Genomic DNA, 21,153 nt, shown 5'->3' on the forward strand with positions numbered 1-21,153 from the left:
CAATGTTATCAACTAATTACAACTTAAACTACAGACTACTATTCAACTTTTCACCCAACCACCTTACCTACTGATGATTAGATTACGGCCACTTTCCGGTGATCATTTACTAATTGGTTAATATTGCTATTGATCACCCTTTTTGCCTTCTCTTCATCTTCATTCTTTTCTCATCTTCTTTCATTGCCTTTTCTCTTCTTCTTTTATTCCTACTTTCGCATTCTTTATTTGTATTATTAACTTTACGATTCCTTGTTAGCCAAATCAAATAATAATACTAATGGCCAACACTAATAATAACTTGAACCAACAATTCAATTGGCCATTCTTATTGTTGCACAAATGGACAATCAACTCAGTTTTTATTCATTACAGTTATTGATTAACCTCCTTTTTTCGTCTAATTTTTTTTCCTCCTCATCATTTTAATCTTCATTTTCATCTTCTCCTCCATTTATAACCTTCTTTGGTTACAGGCAAGTTATTTGAGCCTGAAAACCCAAAATGAACCTAAATGATAGTTGAATTGAATTAATTATTCTCTATTGAAATGTCTAACCTTTCATTTAGGGACAAAATAAATTACTACCAAATTACAAGTAAACAGGAAGATCAAGAGAAGAGTGAGAAAAAAGAAGAAGAGAAATAACAGAAATTGTTCTTTCCCAAATTCCTATCACCAATTTAATTCCTGTAATCATTTTTCACCCTTTCCGAATCACACCAAATGATACAAACCAAGAGACACCATCAACAGTTTTCAATTCATTTTCACTCAACAATCTTGCCTTTTTTGACAGCCTTTTGTACCTGATGGCTCAATTGGATTAATTAACTTCCAAATCGGCCCAAACCTCAACTGCAAACATGAAGAAACCACAGACGATGAAGCAACTAACAACCAAAACCTAAACCTGAAGTTCAACCTAAACCTGGACCTGACCCTGAACATGAACCTGGTCAAATGAATAACCTGTCCTAATCTGAATCAGCTGATTCCAATGAATCTTGCAATCTTTTCAGCCTTCACTCTTTAAATAAAAAAACTGACAAAAAAATATCTAAAATTGAACATTTACTTCTCGAATAATGATCAATCCATATTAATGTGTTGAGTGGCGTATTTACAACAAGATGATAAACTGTTCATGAAAAGATGTTAAAGAAGGAGAGATGAAGAGAAGAAGAAAAAAGATGATAAAAAAAGTCAGCAGAAGCAAAAGGTTTAATGATGAAAAATTTTCTCTTCAAACATATTTATAATGATGATATTATTATATTTTTTGCCTGGAATCAACCGATAAGGGATTTATATTGCTTCATTGATTTAGGATAATAGAGAGTAAATCAGTGAATTATGATTATAAAGAATCAAAGATAATCACTTTCTATTAACAAAAGCAAAGGCAAAAACTGATTTACCTACAAATTGATTCAATCCTCTTGTTTATCATCTATTATTATTATAAAAAGTGATCATGAATCAGGGAAAAACGCAAAAAGCTGTGAAAGGTTTAACCAGAAAAAAAACAGCAACCGAGAGAAAAAAAGAAAAGAGTTGAAAAGTCACTTTTTTACCATGAAAATTGGCCTTTTACTTTACATTCAAATTCACTTTCAAGTTTAGCCCATCAATGTCGCCATCATTTTACTCTTGTTTTTCATCTTCATCTTCCTTCATCCCAAAAGAATCTTTAACTTTGATGAAAAAAATCGGTCTCAATTGTTGTTTTACATTTACTTTTAAAAAAGGCTTTCCATTTGGCAATCACAATAAACTATTAAAGAAATGGTTTGGATAAAAATGGCAATCAAAATGAGAGTCTATTTGATGATCATGTTAATGATGATGGCAAGATGAACAGGTAAAAATGGTTAACTGAATTAGCAAAGGAATGCAAGATTTATGTAAAAGCTAAATTGATTGTGATTATTTGTGAGAAATGTTAACTAGGAAGAAAAAGGTAAACAAAGATTGATGTTGCTATAAATTGAATCACTTATACTATTCATGTAATCTAATATGTGAAGTTCAAGCTGAAAGGGTGAAAATAATGAAAACAAGTGAACCAATTGAAACAATTTCAATTTGCTTGACAAAAGTAAGGTCAAAATGTATTGACAGAAAAAAATTGATCTGTTGAATCTTGTAACTTCACCAATTGATATTAATATAATTGATGAAAAGGTGAGGTAAATTGAGATTCAAAAGGTTTACTGAAGAGGAATGAAAAGGTAAACAATTGACAACAATTGAAGGCACAGGCGAGGAAAGGGAAAAGTGGCTCGAAATGGCTTTAAAAGTGCCATTTGATGATGATGATCCAAGATGATCAACATTATCAACAAATAATAATAATGATAATTGTTGAGCATGAGCAACAATAGATTATATCATGTTAAATGTAAGGCGACAGAGTTGGGCACATGAGCGATGATATACTTTATAGTTGAAGGCGAGCTGAGAGTAAAGATGAAGAGGGAAATGATGGAGAGAGAGAGGATGAGAGGAGGATAAAGAGAGTGAGAAGTTAAAGTAAGTAGAAAGACGAGAGAAATTTTGAGCTATAATAAAGAGTAATAGAAGCTATAATAATGATAATAAAAATAGTCGACGGCCTAACATTTAGTGGTTGTTAGTGAAGGACATTGGCAAGTGCTTTTACAGTAGTAACTAAACATTCACTAAACAGCTAAATATTGAACCTTTTTGAGCTTACATGCGAACTTTTCATCTTCATCTCTCTCTCTTTCCTCAGCTTTCCATCAGCTTCCATCTTTGTCTTCCTCTTCTCATCCTCCTTTTTAACTTTGGATTCACCAATGAAAACCAAACTCGGCAAACCAAACTAAAGCATTATGTGGATATCCTTTTCTATGGCCTCTTCTCCTACCTTTTTCATCTTCCTCATCCTTGCAGCCTCTCTATCTTTATGACTCACTTTTATCTCCTTCTTCCATTTTATTCATAGCTTTTCATCTTCTCTTTTTTTTGTTGAATCTTTTCTCTCCTTTTATTATTATAGTTTTTTCTTCTTCTGTTGTTGTCCTCGGCTTTTTTTATTTCCATCTCGCTTTGTGTCTGAGTGTGTTTGTGTTGATGTTGTGTTTATATTGTAATATGTTTCATCTATTGATATATTTATAATATAAGTTATCCATTTAAGCGACCTTATCGTAATCGCCTTTCCCATTGTGCTAGTTGCCACTAGCTACAAGTTTCAAGATTGACTGGGAGTTAGAGGGCAACATGATAGGCATAAAGCTCCAGCCAGGCTTTGTTTGATCAAGATGATTATGAAGATGATGCCTCCTGGAAAGTAGGTTAAGAGAGAGAGAGTTAACAATGATGGAAATGTTTTAAATATTTATAAAAATGTATAAAAATGAGATGGAAATGTTTGTCCATGTTTTTTTTGGTTTCACTTTTTGCCAACGTATTTCAATGTAACTTACATTTCCAATCTTTCCTGTCTTGTCTCTCCAAATGGTTGGTTTTCAGCCTTATGTGCTTTACTGATTTGTCTGATTGTTGATGAGTGATGATTGGCATGATTGAAGACTCACGCAACGATGTATTTACTTGACTGGTTTAATTTCACTGGTTTTATGGCATCTTCCATGTTTACCTCAACTTCAATTTAACATAAAAAAGCGACAATTTGTTTCTCATTGAAAAAAAACAAAAGTAACTTTGATATAAATCATTGTTGATACTTTTTGGCTTGATCTTGTATGTTGTACAGAAAAAAATGTCACATTTATCCTGCTTTTATAATCTTTTGAAAGTTGATCGCTTTTTGTCTGTTTTCATGAAAAGGATAAGGTTATGACCCTTTTATCAATCCATAAGCTTTATGGAGGAATCAACACTGAATTATGGATCATGCAATTCAAGGTTTGAGTCAAAGTTAATAAGTGAACTGTAAAAAGTTGATCGTAACTATTGATCTTTCGTATCATCTTTGTGACCAGTTTTTCAGGGATAACCAAATAGATTCAGTAAATTGAACTGTTAATTTGACTGCAAATTTTGTGTTTAGTTGAACCATTTGATGATTGAAGGAGAACATAAAAGGAAGATCATTATTATTACAATAATCAATTGACTTTGAACAACTGGAATCATCAAATTGGAATCTCATCTTTAAACATTATCAATGTTAACAGAGAGAGAGACAAGGGTTGAAGGGAACAGAAATTGTAACACAAATCAGATTAATTGATTGTTCAAGTTATCACGCAACTTTCAATTATTACATTTGCCGGAGACATTATTAATGTAGATTGTTAATAGTTTCAACTTTCAGGTTATTGATTGTTTCGAGTCACGCAAGTATCATAAGTCAAAAGGCTAAATACTCTTGATACAGCTTTTGCCACTAAACATCAGTTCTGATTCCTTATTTTATAATAATAATATCAGTTCTCTGGTTTTACGCTGATATCAACACAATCAATTAATCCATTATATTACTCTTTTCCTCCTCCTCCAATTGCTCTTCAAACTCCCACTTTACCATCTCCTCCTCCTCCTCTTTAGTCTTCATCTTCTTATCCTTTGCTTTCTCCTTTATCATCATAATACACCAACTTTCCATCTTGATTCATCTTCTCTCCTTTTCCTTTTTTCCTTGGCCTTTACTTTAATTGTTACCCAATTGTGTTTGATTTACCAGAAAAATTCATTGTTTCATTATCAACTGTTTAACTGTTATATATTGTGTTGTGACCCTCCATGTTGTGTTGTGTGTTGGGTAAAGAATCACTTAACACCAGATTGGTAAGGTTCACACTCTAATTTGGTCAAAAGAATCAATAAATAGATCAATGATATTGATTTATTGTTGAAATTGTAGTTGTTGTAGTAGTAGTGGTAGTAGTAGTAAGTGAGTGGAGTAAAAGTGATCATGATGATGATGATGGTGATGATTAAACTAAGGAAAGAAAAAATAGAATGAAAAAAGATGAAAAGAAGCGTAAAAAGGAGGTTTTTTTTCATCATTTTATACTGATTTTTTTCTACTTCTCGCTTTGCTCTTTTTTTGGCTTTGACTTGATTTCATGTTTTATTTTATGGTTGTGTTTTGAGTGTGACTGTGTGTGTGTGTTGTTAGGTAGTTTGTTGATTGTTTTGTCACATCAAGCAAACACACACACATACACACAGAGAGTAAAGGACAGAGAAAAGTAAGATGAAGTAAAAAATCAACACAAAACCAGGCAATTGAAGGGAATGATGTTTATACTGCTTTTCAATATGAGAAACCAGAAAAGGAGGAGAAACCCTTTCAATTAATCTTACCAGAAAGAAGATGATGATGAGGATGATGATCAAGATGATGATTGTGATGAGATGAAAAAAAGGCTTGAAACTTTGTTCAGTATCAGGATGAAGATGACGAGAAATGAAGAGAAACAACTTGGTAATAAAATAAATTACTGTTTATGTGTTCATCATCAGAAGGAAAAAAGTAAACTCTTTTTAACTTTGATTATCTTGAACGGTTTTTTTCCCTTGCCATTAGTTTCAGTTTGTTCAATTCATTTTGTTTTTTTGATCAATGATCAATATTAGACATTATTATTACAAACATTGATTTGTATCAAATGATGATAGTGATAGTGACGGTGATGGTGATGATGATAATAAACAGTATTAACTTAAATTAACTTGGTTACATTTGGTTACAACAGTTTAGTTTCTCATCAAATCACTGTTCTTGTTGTAGGTTAACCAATCATTTAAATTGATTCAATCATACAGAAACTGTAAACAGAATAAAAGAGAAAAGAAAAAGAAGAAATGAGTAAATTGACGGAAAACCAAGTTAATTAAGATAACAGACAAAAAGATTGATTCAAATCATCAACTGTAGTTCATTCCAACAATTGAAGTCTACTGTCTTTAAATGGACGTTAACTGAAAAATTGAGCCACACCTCTGACCATAAAATATATCCACAATCATAGTCCATTGATTCCTCTGTTAATTTGCCACTTTCACCGGCCATGTCATACCTAAATTGTAATTAAATAAATAAGATATTAATACAAATGAATTAGTTAATAGGTGAAACAAGACTTACCATTTATACCAATAACTTAACTCCTATTTCATTAGATTGGTTACATGTTAATGTTACACGCTGATTAATTAAGATTAATTGATTGACTGATTGAAGGAGAGAATAACAAAACGCTATTACCATTTAAACAATCATGACCATCATCTTAATCAAGTGAAAACAATTGTCTACATTAACTGGTCCAATGTTAATGATAAATAGTGACTATTGGGTTGTAATTTGGGTTTACAGTCAGCTGAAAATGTCGCAAATAAATGAATCCCGATAAATACCAACAAGATCCGATCCAGATGAGTACAGATACCAAATGGTCACCTAATTTGAAAGTGAAAATGAGTTTATTGTACATTTTGTATAAAATTTAAAAATAAACCAACAACAATTTACCTGAAAATGAGTTTAAAACAGTTAAAATTAAATAAGGAAACAAAAATACCAACTGGTTAAAGGTCATTTAGATGATGTAACAGTAAAGGTTGACTTAACAAAGGGAAAAAAAGGTAAGCTTAATACGTTTAATTTTTCTGCCAAAATGAAAGTCAACCTGGTTGATTGATTTGGCTTCAATTGTATGCTTAAATACATTCAATTTAAATACATCTTAAACCTAAACAACCCAAACTTAAACCTTAACAAACCTTGTAATGGTTAAAATGGTTCAACACAATACACAAAATAACTCATAATAAAAAAAGGTATAGGAATAGTGATAAACAATGAATCCTTGAAGCAAAGTAAAATATACAGTCAGAAAAAAAAGATATAATATTATAATATATTTGAATGTTAAAAGCACGCCTTTTGACCAAATAATGATAATAAAAAGATTGGTTGAGTATATTTTGTAAAATGTTGAAACCAAATGCTATTATTGTAATGAAATTTGATTGTTATAAAAAAAAGAAGGTAAAGCTGAAAAAGCAATAAGCAATAACATCAAAATCAGGTTGAAGATGAAGGTAAGGAAAGATGAAAAAAAAGCAAGAGGTTAACCCTGAAAATATTGGGCCAATTTATTTTGACAGTTTTAAACAACACCATTAAAATCAACAAGACCAACAATAAGTAAGCTAAACAGCAACAGTCAGTTGAAGGGACAACAACAACAACAGTCAAGAAAAGAGGTTTATAACATTACATTTGAATGTCTCCTGCTGGTCAATGCTTTTCATTGAGTAATTTAAGTTACTCACAATTTGTCAAAAAAATCATCTCTCTCTCCTTTGCCCTCTCTGTTTGATACATTGTTCAACCTTTGACCCTACCTTTCACCAAATAACCTCTCACTTTGGCCTCTCATCTTTATCATCTTTCCTCCTTTTGTTACACTTTTGCCTCTCTATTATAGCAAAAAGAAAAGGTCTTTTCTTCAATATCTCGCATTACATTCCCTTCATCCTCATTATCATTATTATTCCGAATCATCCTTCTCAATTTTTCATCTTTTTCTTCCTCAATTTTCTTCCTCTCTCTCACTCACTTTCATCTTCCTTCTCCTCCTCCAATCATCCAGAAGCAACTAGATATCATTGAACAACAAAGGCCAACTTGGAGGACCAACAAAGGGAAAAGGCGAAGAGATGAAAATCTAAACCTAAAAGGTCAAAAACTGTTGAAATTGTCAAACAACCTTTGTAAAAAGGTAATAAAGTAATCGCCTTAAAGGGTCAAAATTTAATTTAATATACAACCTATTACCAGTTATTACCTGTTATTTAAACACAAATCACAAATTGATTATTTACGCTTATTCACACACTTATTTACACAACTTAATGTTGCACTTTTTTCATGCTTATTATCAATATGAATACAACAACCAAACAGATTATTAACTGTACCAGAAAAGAGACACAAAACAGAGTCTAATGAAAGGCAAAGTGCAACGTGAAAATACATGACAACATTCATTGTTGAACCGTAAAAGTTAATTGAGATTCAAGTTATACTTTAATAAACATGATAAATCTCAAAGCTCTAAACCTTCCCTCTGAATTGAACACCAATTTACATGATAACAGCATTTTCTTATCATAATAACAATGTGTTGAAGATGAGAAAATGTTATCAGTATTCTGAACATGGTTTTATCATGTCTTAAAAAATTCATTCCAACAAGCTGAATAAGAAAACAATAACAAGTTTCGAAGAGACCAGAAAAAAAAGTAAAGTAACAAAGGAATGAAGATGAACAAGAAGAAGAAGAAATAAGATGAAAAATTGCTATTTTGAATATATCATTGGAAGAGATTTGTTCAGGAATACATTTCATGTTAACAGGGAAAAGAAGAGGAAGAAGAAGAAGAAGAATGAAGATGACAAAGAAACAGTTTTCAATCATAATTGTTTTATTCAATGATTCTTATACTTTTTCACATTCATCATCTTTTTACATCATTTTGTTTCCATTGCCTTTACTCAGGTTTCCCTAGAGATGAAAACATGAAACATTATTATTGAGAGTTTTGCATGTTTCCTTCATCTTCATGATAAACTCAGGGTAAACAAAAAAGCTATTCAAAATACTGACGATAAGTTGAAATTAAAAGAGATCAAATGAACATCTTTCAATTGTCTTTACTTTTCACTGCAACTTGCAAAATTTCAATTTCAACTTCATCAACAAGAAGAGGAAAAAATGTGTTGAAAATTGTCATTTAATATTGTTATTGATATCATTCAACATTCTGCTCGAAAGATTTTTAATAAACTCTGAAAGACCAAAAAATGATTCAAAATTAAACATTCAATTTCATCACTTGATGATTGATTCGTTGAACCCGTTAATTTGATTATAAAAAGGTAGTCATTTGATTACAATCAACCTTCTTCAAAACTCTTTACTCTTTTTTGTTCCTCTCCTCATCATTACCATCAACTTTCATCTTTTTTTTCAGATATTAGATTATCTTTGGTAACAGATTGAACCAAAGTCATTAAGTAATCTGATGAAAATGATTTCCTTAATTATACTCAACAGATTGAGCCTAATGTGAATATTAATCGATGTTGATGGCTATTTCGGTGAGTTGATGAGTCCAAGTGTCAGTCAACACTGAGAGTGTCAAAGGTAAATATTGACAATATGTTTGAAAAAAGTTAATATTTCTTTTTTTCTTGTTTCGTTTCAACCTTTTGCTTTCTGTAGGTTAATTGTGTTTAACTTTTACTTTAATACAAATAAACATGATCTTATACACTTAAATAATCTATGCCAACGGGGATTGCGTGATTTCAAACAATCAAAGTGAGTTAGTTGAGAGTTTTGTCTCATAACATATCATGTAACCGGAGGCAATGATCATGAAAAGGTTTGGTCTTTTCACTTTCTCTTAGCATTTGCTTTTTTTTATCATTTCTCTTGCTATTGAATTAGAATCAAAAGTGACACTTGAACCATTAAAGCTCAAAAGCAAACCATTTTTTGTTTTAGGATAAAGAGGAACCCAAAAGAAGAAGAAAAAGAAGAGCAAAAATTGCCGAAAGCGCTTTTATATGGAACCAAATATGACAAGCTCAGTGAACTGAAGATGAAAATGTGAATAAGAAGACAATTAAGTTTTTTGTTTCAGTGATAAATAGGATGAAGGATGATGAAGGAAGCAAAATGTTACATCAATTTGTTTCGTCTAATGTTGTGCCTTTAATGTGATCAACTAATAGGTTTCCATATTGTTTTCACTCTTCAACATTTAATCCACTTTTTGTCTGTAAATTGAAAAATATTATTGAAATTAATTCGGTTCTGAGTGAAGAACACAGTTTTTACTGGGAAAAACATTTTCATATCCATTATCATGTTGTGAGTGTTAATTTTAACAAACTTCAAGTATCATCTTCAACATTAGACACTAATGTAGATTAAATGTGCCAAAGGATTATTACTGAGAGAAGAAGAGTGAAAATGGAAAAGATGAAAATGATGAAAATGTTGATGATGATGATGATTATAATATGAAATTTTGTTGAACATATTAGACACAAAAATTGTAATCTGTAAAGGACTTGAAAGTGAAGAGGAAAGGTTTAAAAATGGGAAAAAGAAAGGCCAGGAAAGAGGTTGAACCATATGATTTTAAATGGATGAGAGATGATGATCAGAGGGATGAGGAGGAGTTGCAGGCAAGAGAGAGATGAAGATGAACAAAGTTGAAACTCTCAGATGACTTTTGGCAAGCCAAAAATGGGTTTTGCCTGTTATTAAAGGTTCCACACAAAAGCCCACCCTTTTGATTCCCATTTCATAACATCTCAACCTTTACATTTTTGCAATTTTTGTCAAAATGTAAATGTCTTCCTCATCCTCATCAACTCTCATCAGTCTGTTTTGATCAATACGAGAAGAAGCAAAACATTTAAATTCCTTTTCTTTTTTCCTCTACTTTTCTCTCTTTTAATAACATTTACAATTTAATCAGCTTTATTATGAATATTAACATGAAATGTTGAAATGAAGAAGAAGAGCAAAAATGGAAATAAAATGCAAACTTTTTGCTAAGCCAAAGTTAATCAGACAAAAATGAATACTAATTAGGATAACAATTTATTCAACACTTTCAATCAACAATCTTATACATTGTTGTACAAATGTTTCAACTAATTAATTGCAATCAATGAAATGCTGAAAGTCTCTGGGAGTGAAGAGTGAAAATATTGATAATCATTTAGAGTCAAAATTAAACTTTAATATTCATTGATTTTGTGAGGAAATGAAATTTAAAAAATGAGTGAAAATTTTCGAGAAAAAAGTGGAATCGTTTTTTCGCCTTCGTTCAACTTTTCATCGATAATTTTTCCAGTGAAATGATATTATTTGGATATTTTCAAATGCTCATGAGACTAATTTGTTAAACTGATCGCTTCTTCATGATCACAGTTTGTTGTCGATCTTGTCAAATGATTTCACATTCTGTGTACATAAAAATACATATAAAAAAGAGTCAATTGAGTCCAATGCGATTTGAAGAATCGTTCAACACGAGAAAGCACTTTCATCAAAAATTATCATCATCCTCATCACCATTATCATCACTCCTTTACTTTCATCTTTTCTTTTCAAACATTTCCTCTTCTTTCAACCTTTTTCGCCCTTTTTTTATGGAAAAGGTCTTCACCTTTTTGCCATTCTATATAAAGTTGATACAATAAAAGAAGATAAAAAATCGGTTGATGATGTAAAAGGATGAGCAAAAGGATAACCCCTTGGGCTATTACAATAGGCACTCCCAGAGGTTCTTAAGGCTCATCATGTTATCCGATCATCAAAAGAGGATCATTTTATCACAAATTTTTTCCTCCCTTTTATCACTTTCCATTTGTAGTCAACTATCAAGTTGACAAGGCAAAAATAAAAACATTTTCAAGTGTCATTTGTCACTAAATTGTAACCCATTTCAACAATTAGAAGTTTAATATGACAAATCAATGAAACTCACAATTTTCAATCTTTTTCCCTTTTCGAAGAAAACAATTATTCTGTAAATGTTGATTTACAGGGCCAATGATCTGTGACCTTTTCATGTTTACTTTTTTCTCATTTAATGGGATAATTTTGCCATTCAGTACAATATAACCAAAGTTGAATTGACTTTAAAATTAAATTGATCGAGAAAATTGAAGCCAAAAAATCTTAATTTTTACTTACACATCTTCTAATGGCTTTAATTGGTTCAACAAGTTCAACAAAATGTTATTCCGAACTGAAACTAACCTTACATCGGGAATTTTGGACATTATCATGGCAAAATGAATCAAGAGGAAGACTCATTTCTGTAAGGTTAATATGCTTGTAAGTCAAGATCAAGTCTTGAAGAGACAAAATTATAAGAAAATAAATATTTGGAAAAAGATTTTTGGATAACTTCGAGAAATCAAAGCTTCTTTTGTGTATTTATTGATTGTAAATCATGTTTTAAAAGTGATCTGCGTTTTTCTGAACATATTTTGTTTGCTTACAACTCAAAGTCGAATCGATTTGGCAGTAAAAGCACTTTTCGCTTTTTGATATTTCATTGAAAAAACTAAACCAAAGACTTTTATTTTTCCAATCAAATGTTGGTTTTTTAAGCCAAAATTTTCATGAATTCACTTGAATTAGACTGTAAATTTAAACATGAGCCATTCAATCAGTCTAATCATTAATGTTGAACTGAAACAGTTGGATGAAAAGAATTGAATTAAAAAATTTGACTTTTTGGTTTGTTTTATTTTCTCTGTTTGTTTTTCTGGTTAAAATGGTTGGTAACACTTGTTAAATTGTTTTTGATTAATTGGTTAACAGTTTTTGTTCATTAACTAAATGTGTAAAATTGAATGAAACTAAATAAGGAGAAGCGAGTTGTAACCGTTTAATACCATTTGTAATACTGGAAAAGGTAACAATAATAAGTGATTCAGTGATGTTCACTGATCAGAACGAGATTCATGTTCATCATGTTTAGCCTGTTTCTTTCCTTGTTGGTGTCAAGTCTATTACATTATGAAAACCATTAGTTAAAACCATTTGAACAAAAGGCAAAAGGCTTTGCTCAGCTTCATTGATACGACAACAGAAGCAACAACATTGGACGAAATAGTAAAGCCAGAGTAAGGTTATAATGATGGGTATCATTACCATGAAACTCAACTTGAAGAAGGTGTAAAAAAGTAAAGCATAAGGTGAATAGTGTATAATCTTAATGGATGTAACCATCATTTTTGTCAAATGATGTTCATGTTTTCAACTTTTACTTTAAATTGACTTTTCTCTGCTTTCTGTTTACCCTTACATTAGGGATTCATTTTAACATCCTTTTCATCCTCATCATCATAATGATAAACAACAATCTGAATCAATTGAATGAAAGAAAACAATTTCCAGAACTTTTCCTCAAAACCCAAATTAACTCCAGTTGTCTTTTCAATAACATTTTCTGATGTCACCTTTGACCAACATTCATCTTTCATCGACTTTTCCTTTTCATTAATCGCTGAATAAGTTTCACATTTTCCAATAACTTTTCACTTTTATTTCAATGTTTCTCCAGTGAGAATTTGAAATGAATTCAGTCGATAAATTGTTGCTTTATGTTAACCTTTTCCTTTCAATAGGTCTTTATTGTTACTGTTTTTTGTCATTTTTAAGATTATCCTTTTTTCCAGGTAAAATAGTTGTTCACTCAGTGGGAAATGTGATGAGATTTATGGTGAAAACAAATGCATGGTGAACATGATGAAATGTGAATAAAATTAAAACGATGAAACAAGTTGAGTATGTAAGATGAAAGTTAAATATTTTGACATTTTTTTCCTCTTCTTCTTTTCACTTATTTTGGCTCTTTTGTTTTGACACTTTTTGTGTTGCTTCAAATCAAGATGAGGATGAACAATCTGATATGGAAACAGATTAAAGTGAAAGATTGTTCTGATGTTTAAAGGACAATCATCTTCATCCTCATCAAGATGTTTCATTCAATTTTGATTCGGACTCGTAAGTAAGAAGGAAGACAAGAAAACTCAAGTCAATGTGACGATCAAATCAAGTGGACTGGACAGTATTTGTTATAATAATAGATAATGTTCAAAGATGGCAAAGAAGACGAAGACGAAGAAACAGAAATCACAGGAACAAAGGGAAAGATATAAAAAAAGATCAAGAAAAAGGTTCAGACTAAGAAGCTTCAAGAATATTATGATGAAAAGGATGATAAGTTTTGTCTCTTCTTTTGCTTGCCCAATCCTTGTGATTAGCTTCATCTGGTTACATCTTAAGTCCACAATTTCCTATGGGAAAAATGTGGTCAGCAACTTTGAAGCAAGTCTGACAATGATAATTATCATGAAAAGATTCAGACATAAGTGAACCAATCAAAGTTATTGAAAAGAGATATTCAGAATGTAAAAAAGCCGAAGAGTATTCAAATGTTTCCTTCGATCAAAAATCATTACAATTGATACGAAATTTGCTAATTTTGCTATTCATTATACACTGGAGTTACATGCACAAAAGTTTGAGAATCGCATTTTATTTGCAAAACTAATCAAAATTGAGACAATTATTTGCTAAGAAATAATACTCTATGATGATGATATGTACGATGAGAAATTGTACTGAAAAATTAAATAAAAGCGTTTAAAACCATCCATTGTAAATGCCATTTCAAAAAATAATGAAAGTTTCCATTCTTTCTGCAAACTAATTGTTCATTTTATGCACAATCAACCAAATTTGGTTGAAATTGCATTAGTTTTTCAATTATGGTTTAAAATAGGTCTCAATCAGAAAAATAGAAGAACGATATTGTGAATTGCAATAAACATTTAAGGTCAAAAACCTTTAAAATTATAGCAAATCGTAGATTTGTGGCTCTATTAACCATCGAAAAATGCTTAATCAAAGACCTCGTTAGTTATCATTCGTAAAAAGATCTTGTTCTAACATTTATGCAACGTTGAAATATGCAGACCAAGGAAGATGAAGAATGGTAACCTACGAAATCTTTGATTGAGCATTTGTATTTTAACGATTTCTGGTTATTAGTTCTCCAAGAAAGTTAAACACAACAATCCACAGTAAAAGGTGAATTGGTTAAGTGAAAGAGTGGTGATTAAAAACGCTACCATTCGAGATATTAAGGCTCAAAGTTACAGAATCAATGACTAAAATCTAGAGAACTGTTGGTGATTCCACAAAGCATTTCTATCGATGAAAAGTTTCAGCTCTTTAACTACTACCATCACTCGAATCGCTAGGTTTAAACTGAAATCGAATTGGATTGTTGTACAGAAACAGATTTGTTTCTTGAAATGAATGCATTCTCTGGTTTTCCATCTCAAGTTACATCAGAAAAATGAGTTCGATGAAGCTGGTTCCATAACTGTACTAAAGACGATCGAAGTTTCCACTTTGAACTTGATTTCCTCCAAACCTGTTAACCATAAAAAAACTTTAATTTCCCAAATAAACTCAGTTTTTATGCCACTCAAGCCTCCAAAGTCTCAACTTTTGCATTTTACTCCTTCATCAGTTCAACTTGGAGTAAAGCTTGCAAATTATTTTTGTTTAACCAATTTTTTGTTTCAATAATAAAGCAAAATAAAGCGATGATTACTTGAAAACTTTGATTCAGCAAAATCTTGCAATAAGACATTATTGAAACTTGGGAAACAATCATAAACTCAAATCTAGAGCAAAATGAAGGTTTATTAGGATCAACTGATGATTGAGATTTATTTTGACTGCAGCAGGTTAAACTAATTTTTTTTGGTGATAATATAATAATAATGCAAAATAAGTTGAGCCTTTCATCGAGCAAGTTCATGGGTTAAGCTTATAAAAGCTGGCAGAATAGATATTATATTTTTAGATATTAAATAAACATAAATGGGTGAACAAATGAAATAAGTGATTGAATAATGTTGTACGGTAAATATGTTTTATTACGAGGCATGTAAGTACACAAGGAAGGCGCACTGGTGAATTGGTTAAACAAATCACGGTTTTTATTGGAACTGATGATTATAATGATGATAATGATGATGATGAGGATAAAGAAAAATGAATGGTAAAATGTAATAAAATAAACGGAAGACTGGATAATAAAGTGATTGGTTGTTTAGATGAAGATGAACCGTGTAAGTGAAAAATGTGTATTCACTTGTTATAGAGAGATTGGAATGGCGAAGAAGACCATGAAGAAGAAGATGAAGAAGATGAGCAAAAATGAGAATCAAGATGAGCAGGAGGAAGATGAAGAAGAATGATCAGTTATATTGTGAATAGCACAAGAATTATGCACTATCTTCACACATAGACAAACATATGATGCATCTTTTTGCCAGTCCATCAAGTTGCCTCTTCTTTACCCATCATCATCATCATCTTTCTTCATCTTCTTTACACTTTGATGAACTTTTGTGTCCTGTTTGTGTTCATCTTCTTAACCTAGATTTTACCAGCTTCCTCTTCTTCCACCATCATCATCTTTCTTCTTCTTCTTTTTTTTTCGTCTTCTTTTCTTGTTCTTCTTCGCCATTCCTTCGGCCAATCGATAGTAATATGTTATTATAATGAAAACTGGAAAAGGCAATTGTTTGTGTTGAAGCAAAAATGAAATGCTTGTGATCAACAAAATATGTCATCACAAGATTTAGATTGTGATGTATCATGTCATTGAATTGACAGAAAACGAACAGATGAAAATGGTTCAAAACATAATCTCAGATTTTGTCATGATAATAGTTACCATGTAATAGGAAACATGTTTCAAGTCTCACAAATCAAAATGATGGTAATGACAAAAGATGAAAATGTTGATGGTAAATAGACAATCTGATTCAAAGTACATTTCTGTCATTCCTTTCATGGAGTGTGATCAAGGTAAAAATTGATTAAGATAATGAAACTTCCTTTCTGAATCTTTTCCTGTTTTCACCCTTTCATTGATCTTTCGATTGTCTCATCACAATTGAACAACAATGAAAATCTCGAGTTGCCACTCGATCTAAATTTTAAAATTTAGAGAAATTCATGTTCTTCAAATTTCATTGAACATTAAAACAGTGAATTTTCGGTGATAAATTTCAATATCAAATGGTTAGTTGAAATTTGTTGATGAATGTTGATGCTTATTTTAGCTTTATTTAACTCAATCAGTGAGGCAAAAGAGTTTATCCAATCTGGTAACAATTGATTCTTGTAAGTAAATGTAAATGACTGAACCATTCAAATGCATTATATTCATGAACCCTGAAAGATGAATAGGAAAGGCCAACGATAAATCCTTTGCAAATTGTTCAATATTTTCACCTTTTCTTCTTCTTCTTCTTTTCCTTTGCCTTTTCATCATTGACCATTCAAAGTGTATTCCATTCTTATCATGCAAAGACACACATCATCTTTTTATTGGTAATATTAGGTGTTAACCTAAAGGTTATTCTGAAACATTTGAATGGTGAACCTGATGAACCTCTTAATAACCCTTAATGTAGGTTTATCAAGACAAACAACGCATTCACCATTAATACAGTTGTATTTGCTTACATTTAATACAACAAATAATAACAGCAATAATGGACAAATCAGTCTTGGGAATTGATCAAGTTAATCAACCAACTCAAGTTCATTTCAACTTTCATATTTTCCCAGCAATTTACATTTTCAACATTAAAATATTGAAAATTAAAAAACTATGGAAACCTTCAAATGAATCTTCAACACTTTCAATTGGATTCACTTTCATTTCCAATCCCAAGTCTTAACAGATTATTTCATTATAACTTATTTTGATCAATTTAATGAAATAATTTTCTTGAAAATTCAATGGAAGTTATAATGATTAAGAAACAGAATCAACTAGACAATCAATGTTGTTGTAAATTTTAGTTGAAAACATAAAACTTGGTTTGTTATGAACATTGGAGTGAATACTTGGAGTATTTGCTTTCAATGTTTGTTTTCAATCTTTCAATTTTGCATTTCCATTCATAATAATAAATTAATTATTCTGATCAATGAGCAATTTCCTTGATGAACAGTTGATATCAGATTGAATCTTGAATCCTTTGACTAGACTCAGTCAGTTGGAAGTAAATTGGAAACTGAAGCTGGTTTGAGCATTTTGTGATCAATATTTAAATACATTTTTTGAAACATTGGCAGACTTTTGTAGATGCTTTTTGTAAAATTGTATGAATCTGAAAGAGTTAAACCTTTTGTTGTCTCTTTTAATTTTTCAACTTACACTTTAAACATGATAATGTTACAATGATGATTGATTGATTGTAATACATAATCAATCATTTCATGAAACTGAGAGTTACAACAACAAACAATCTAACATAATTGGAAACATTGGCAGAAAAGTATCATTATGAAAACAAAAAGAATAGAGAAGTTACAAGAAAATGTTGTTATTAAATTACAATCAGAATAATATGATTAATGATTTGTAGTAAACTAATTTTCTGCTATTTTATTAAAACCTAAACAATCATCAATATTAAAAATGTTGATTTACTTTTCAACACTAAAACAGCATTTAAAGCAATTCTCATTGACATTCACCGAGAGACAAATGAAAAGTGTTTAATTAGTTGATTGTCATCAAATTGATGGTTAACCAAGCAACCTTTCCTCATTCATAATCAAAGGTTAAACTACAATTTTTGACCTCAAATTGAAAGTTGAACCAAGAAAATGAAAAATCCATTAAAACACTTATTTTCATCTTCGTTTTATTGATCAACCTTTTATTGATATTATTAGCATTATTGATGATGATTATAATGATTAAATATTGATTAATATCATCATTAGGATCACACCTTTCAATTGAACTCACATATTGACTGAGAAAAGTTAATAACCATTATAATGATGATAATGAATTTAGTTGAAGGTAAATATTAACCTTACTCAGTTGATAATTATCACTTTAATTACCATGAATATGTTTTCACTGTTCATCTTTTGATACATAACAATTAAGCCTCTTCCATGTTCACCATTTCCACCCTCTTCACCTTCCTCCTCCTCTTCATCATGAGCAGGAGAAAAAGGAAAAGCCTTGAAACAAAAAGCAAAAAAATGTTAGACTTTTGTTGTTTCCCATTTCGTTGTTTTAATTAGAGGCTTGAAACTGATAATTTGTAAGCTAATCGTTAGCATTTGCTTTGATATTTTTTAGGCGTGAAAAGCAAATATGAATATCAGCTTATCTGGATATCGTTTAATGATATACCTGACCATTGATTTATGCTCATTTAATCTTACTGTTGGATACAATTTTACAGTTCAATTTGATATTTGTTGAAGCCAAGAAAATGATTACTTTTCCCAGTAATGTGAAGCTTTACACTGAAACTATTGTAAAGTGAAAACAATGTTACCTTGTTATTTTGCAGAATCTGAAGAACTCTTTTTTTCCTCGAAACTTTTTTTTCTCATTCTTTTTGTTTCGCCAACTTTGGTTCTCTCTTTTTTTTAAACTCAGTCAAACCAACACACACTTTGAACATTTTAACCAAGTAAATAACCAAAAAATAACCAACCAAATGAAACCAACAACAATCCAATATACAATACACAATATACAGAGGAAGTTGACAGAAAAAGTTGAAGATGAAGAGAAAAAAGTTGAACAAAAGTCATTTTTGTCCTCGACAAAGGTAAGGTTACAAGAATACAAATTGAAGATGAGGAAGAAAATTTGATCTCAGAGAGAAGATAAAATCTTGAAAAATGTATGCACTTATACACTTGGTAACAATCAAAAATGCTTTCATCTTTTCTCACCATTATCATCACATGTTTCAGTCTATCATCCTAATCATCATGCTTCGTCCTTTGCCTTTCGTCTTAAAAGGCTTTTCACAAGTATTGCAGTCCAAAAGAAGCCAAAGGAAAGGAGAAGATGAGAGACGAAAAAAATGTAATAAAAAGGACATAAAAATCCACGAAAAGACACTTTACCTTCACTTGTAATAACCTTTATTCATTGGACCTTTTTGTTGCTTCGGGAAAGACCAATCTTAAGATGATGAAGATGATGAAAATTTAGTGAAGATGCCATGGAAGGAGGATAAAAAAGACAAGAAAATTCCATAGACTTAACTGAGTTCATCTTGTTTCTGTTTTCTTCCTTTGGTGAACAGAAGAAAAAAGTAAAGCTATTTTCAAGCCTATTATAAACACTCCAATAAGCATTTTATACTTTTCTTCATCATTATCTTCTTCTCTCTTCTTCGCCAGTCTTCACTTTTGTTTTATACACTTCTACTACTTCGCTATCGCACAACCCAAATCTCTATCTTCATCATCTCCTCTCTTGTCATCCTCATCTATTCACATTCAAGTAAACAATATTGGCCAACCTAATTAACCAATTTAGGTTTAGTCTCAAGGTTTAGTTATCAACCAAAATCAACTTTACCTTTTAACTTTTTTCTCTTCCTTGTTTTGTTCAGCTTTGTTTTCCGTTTGTATATTCATCAACTTAATTTATTACAACCTTCAATTGGCATCATTAGTTATTCAAAGTGAATTGTTTTCAATCAATTTTCTAATATTTTATTACTTATTGTTTCACTTTCCAATCGATTCCCATTTTAACCATTAAATCAAAAATCTTTGCCTTTGGTTAAATGGTGTAAATGGACAAAGTTTTACATAAAAACCATTGGAAACCAAAACTATTTATACAGAGTTTTCAGGTTTAATTATTTTCGAAAAATGTTTCAAGTTAATTTAATGTTATTTCATTACAGGGTAACTGCAACTGAAAGAGGTAAAGAACTTTTGGTTTGTTATTATCGACTTTTTCACCAGAATTTCATCTAAATTTTAACCAATCATCTTGGCTAACGAAGAGTTGGAAAGTCATTTTTTCATCTAAAAACACCCAATTGATTGATTCAGGAAAAGTTGTCCTCAAAATCGAACCGAATAAACCTTGAAATCGCAAAAATTGTCAGCTTCGAACCGATCTCTAAATGAGTTGCAGTTGAAGTTAACTGAGGTAACTTTCAGGTTGCTACATTAGATTTTATTTACTTGCTTTGAGTGCAGTTGAAGACCGTTTTTGAAGTGGAATCTTATTGTTACTTTAAATGGACTAATAAAAGAAAACGTTGGCATATTATGAGTCGAAATCTCAACATCAAACCTTTTAATTGTGAATCTTGTGAATGTGATACTAAATTCATGAGTTGCAAGTTGACTTTAGGTGATAACTTTTGTTCAAAATTAGAAGTTGTTCGAGTTATTTTTCGTTATTATAACAAAGTGTAAACTCAATTTTATGAAAATATCAACTCAAAAGGATTTCTTGAAAGTTACTTTTCCATAACATTTTCAAAGATTAAACCAAAATTTAATTTCCTTTGACTTTGAAATGCAACAGATTTAGCAAAGGACAATATCAGTCTATTTATGGATCATTATTTTGACCTGAAGTTTTAATATAATACATCTTTGGCATAAATCGATTTGATCTCAACTTGCCATTTGACTTTTGCAACATTTGCAATGGACATTAACAAGCCTCAAACTATTGCTTCTCATTTTCATATTTAATTGTTCACCCAA

General features: G+C 30.7%; 2 long non-coding RNA genes across 7 annotated transcripts; one reads left to right on the forward strand and one right to left on the reverse strand.

Moving 5' to 3' along the window:
* Nucleotides 1-1,169: 1,169 nt before the first annotated feature.
* On the reverse strand, nucleotides 1,170-6,856 carry LOC107370110 (uncharacterized). Of its 6 annotated transcripts, none has more exons than XR_016198588.1 (6): nucleotides 6,477-6,622; nucleotides 6,090-6,404; nucleotides 5,306-6,021; nucleotides 3,457-4,937; nucleotides 2,943-3,313; nucleotides 1,170-1,778 (listed from the first exon to the last, which is right to left on the reverse strand). It is a non-coding gene; the product is annotated as an uncharacterized LOC107370110 (long non-coding RNA). The 6 variants fall into 6 exon arrangements; XR_016198587.1 differs by having other exon boundaries at nucleotides 2,895-3,313; XR_016198589.1 differs by lacking the exon at nucleotides 1,170-1,778 and having other exon boundaries at nucleotides 2,195-3,313; nucleotides 5,306-5,770; nucleotides 5,943-6,021.
* LOC112538880 (uncharacterized) lies at nucleotides 6,448-10,568 on the forward strand. The gene is made up of 4 exons (XR_016198591.1): nucleotides 6,448-6,589; nucleotides 7,603-9,159; nucleotides 9,238-9,336; nucleotides 9,466-10,568. It is a non-coding gene; the product is annotated as an uncharacterized LOC112538880 (long non-coding RNA).
* The last annotated feature ends 10,585 nt before the right edge of the window (nucleotides 10,569-21,153 follow it).

The sequence above is a fragment of the Tetranychus urticae genome, chromosome 2, assembly GCF_039701765.1.
Source record: "Tetranychus urticae isolate SD_2017Ah chromosome 2, NJAU_TeUrti_SD_1.0, whole genome shotgun sequence".
NCBI classification, from domain to species: Eukaryota; Metazoa; Arthropoda; class Arachnida; order Trombidiformes; family Tetranychidae; genus Tetranychus; species Tetranychus urticae.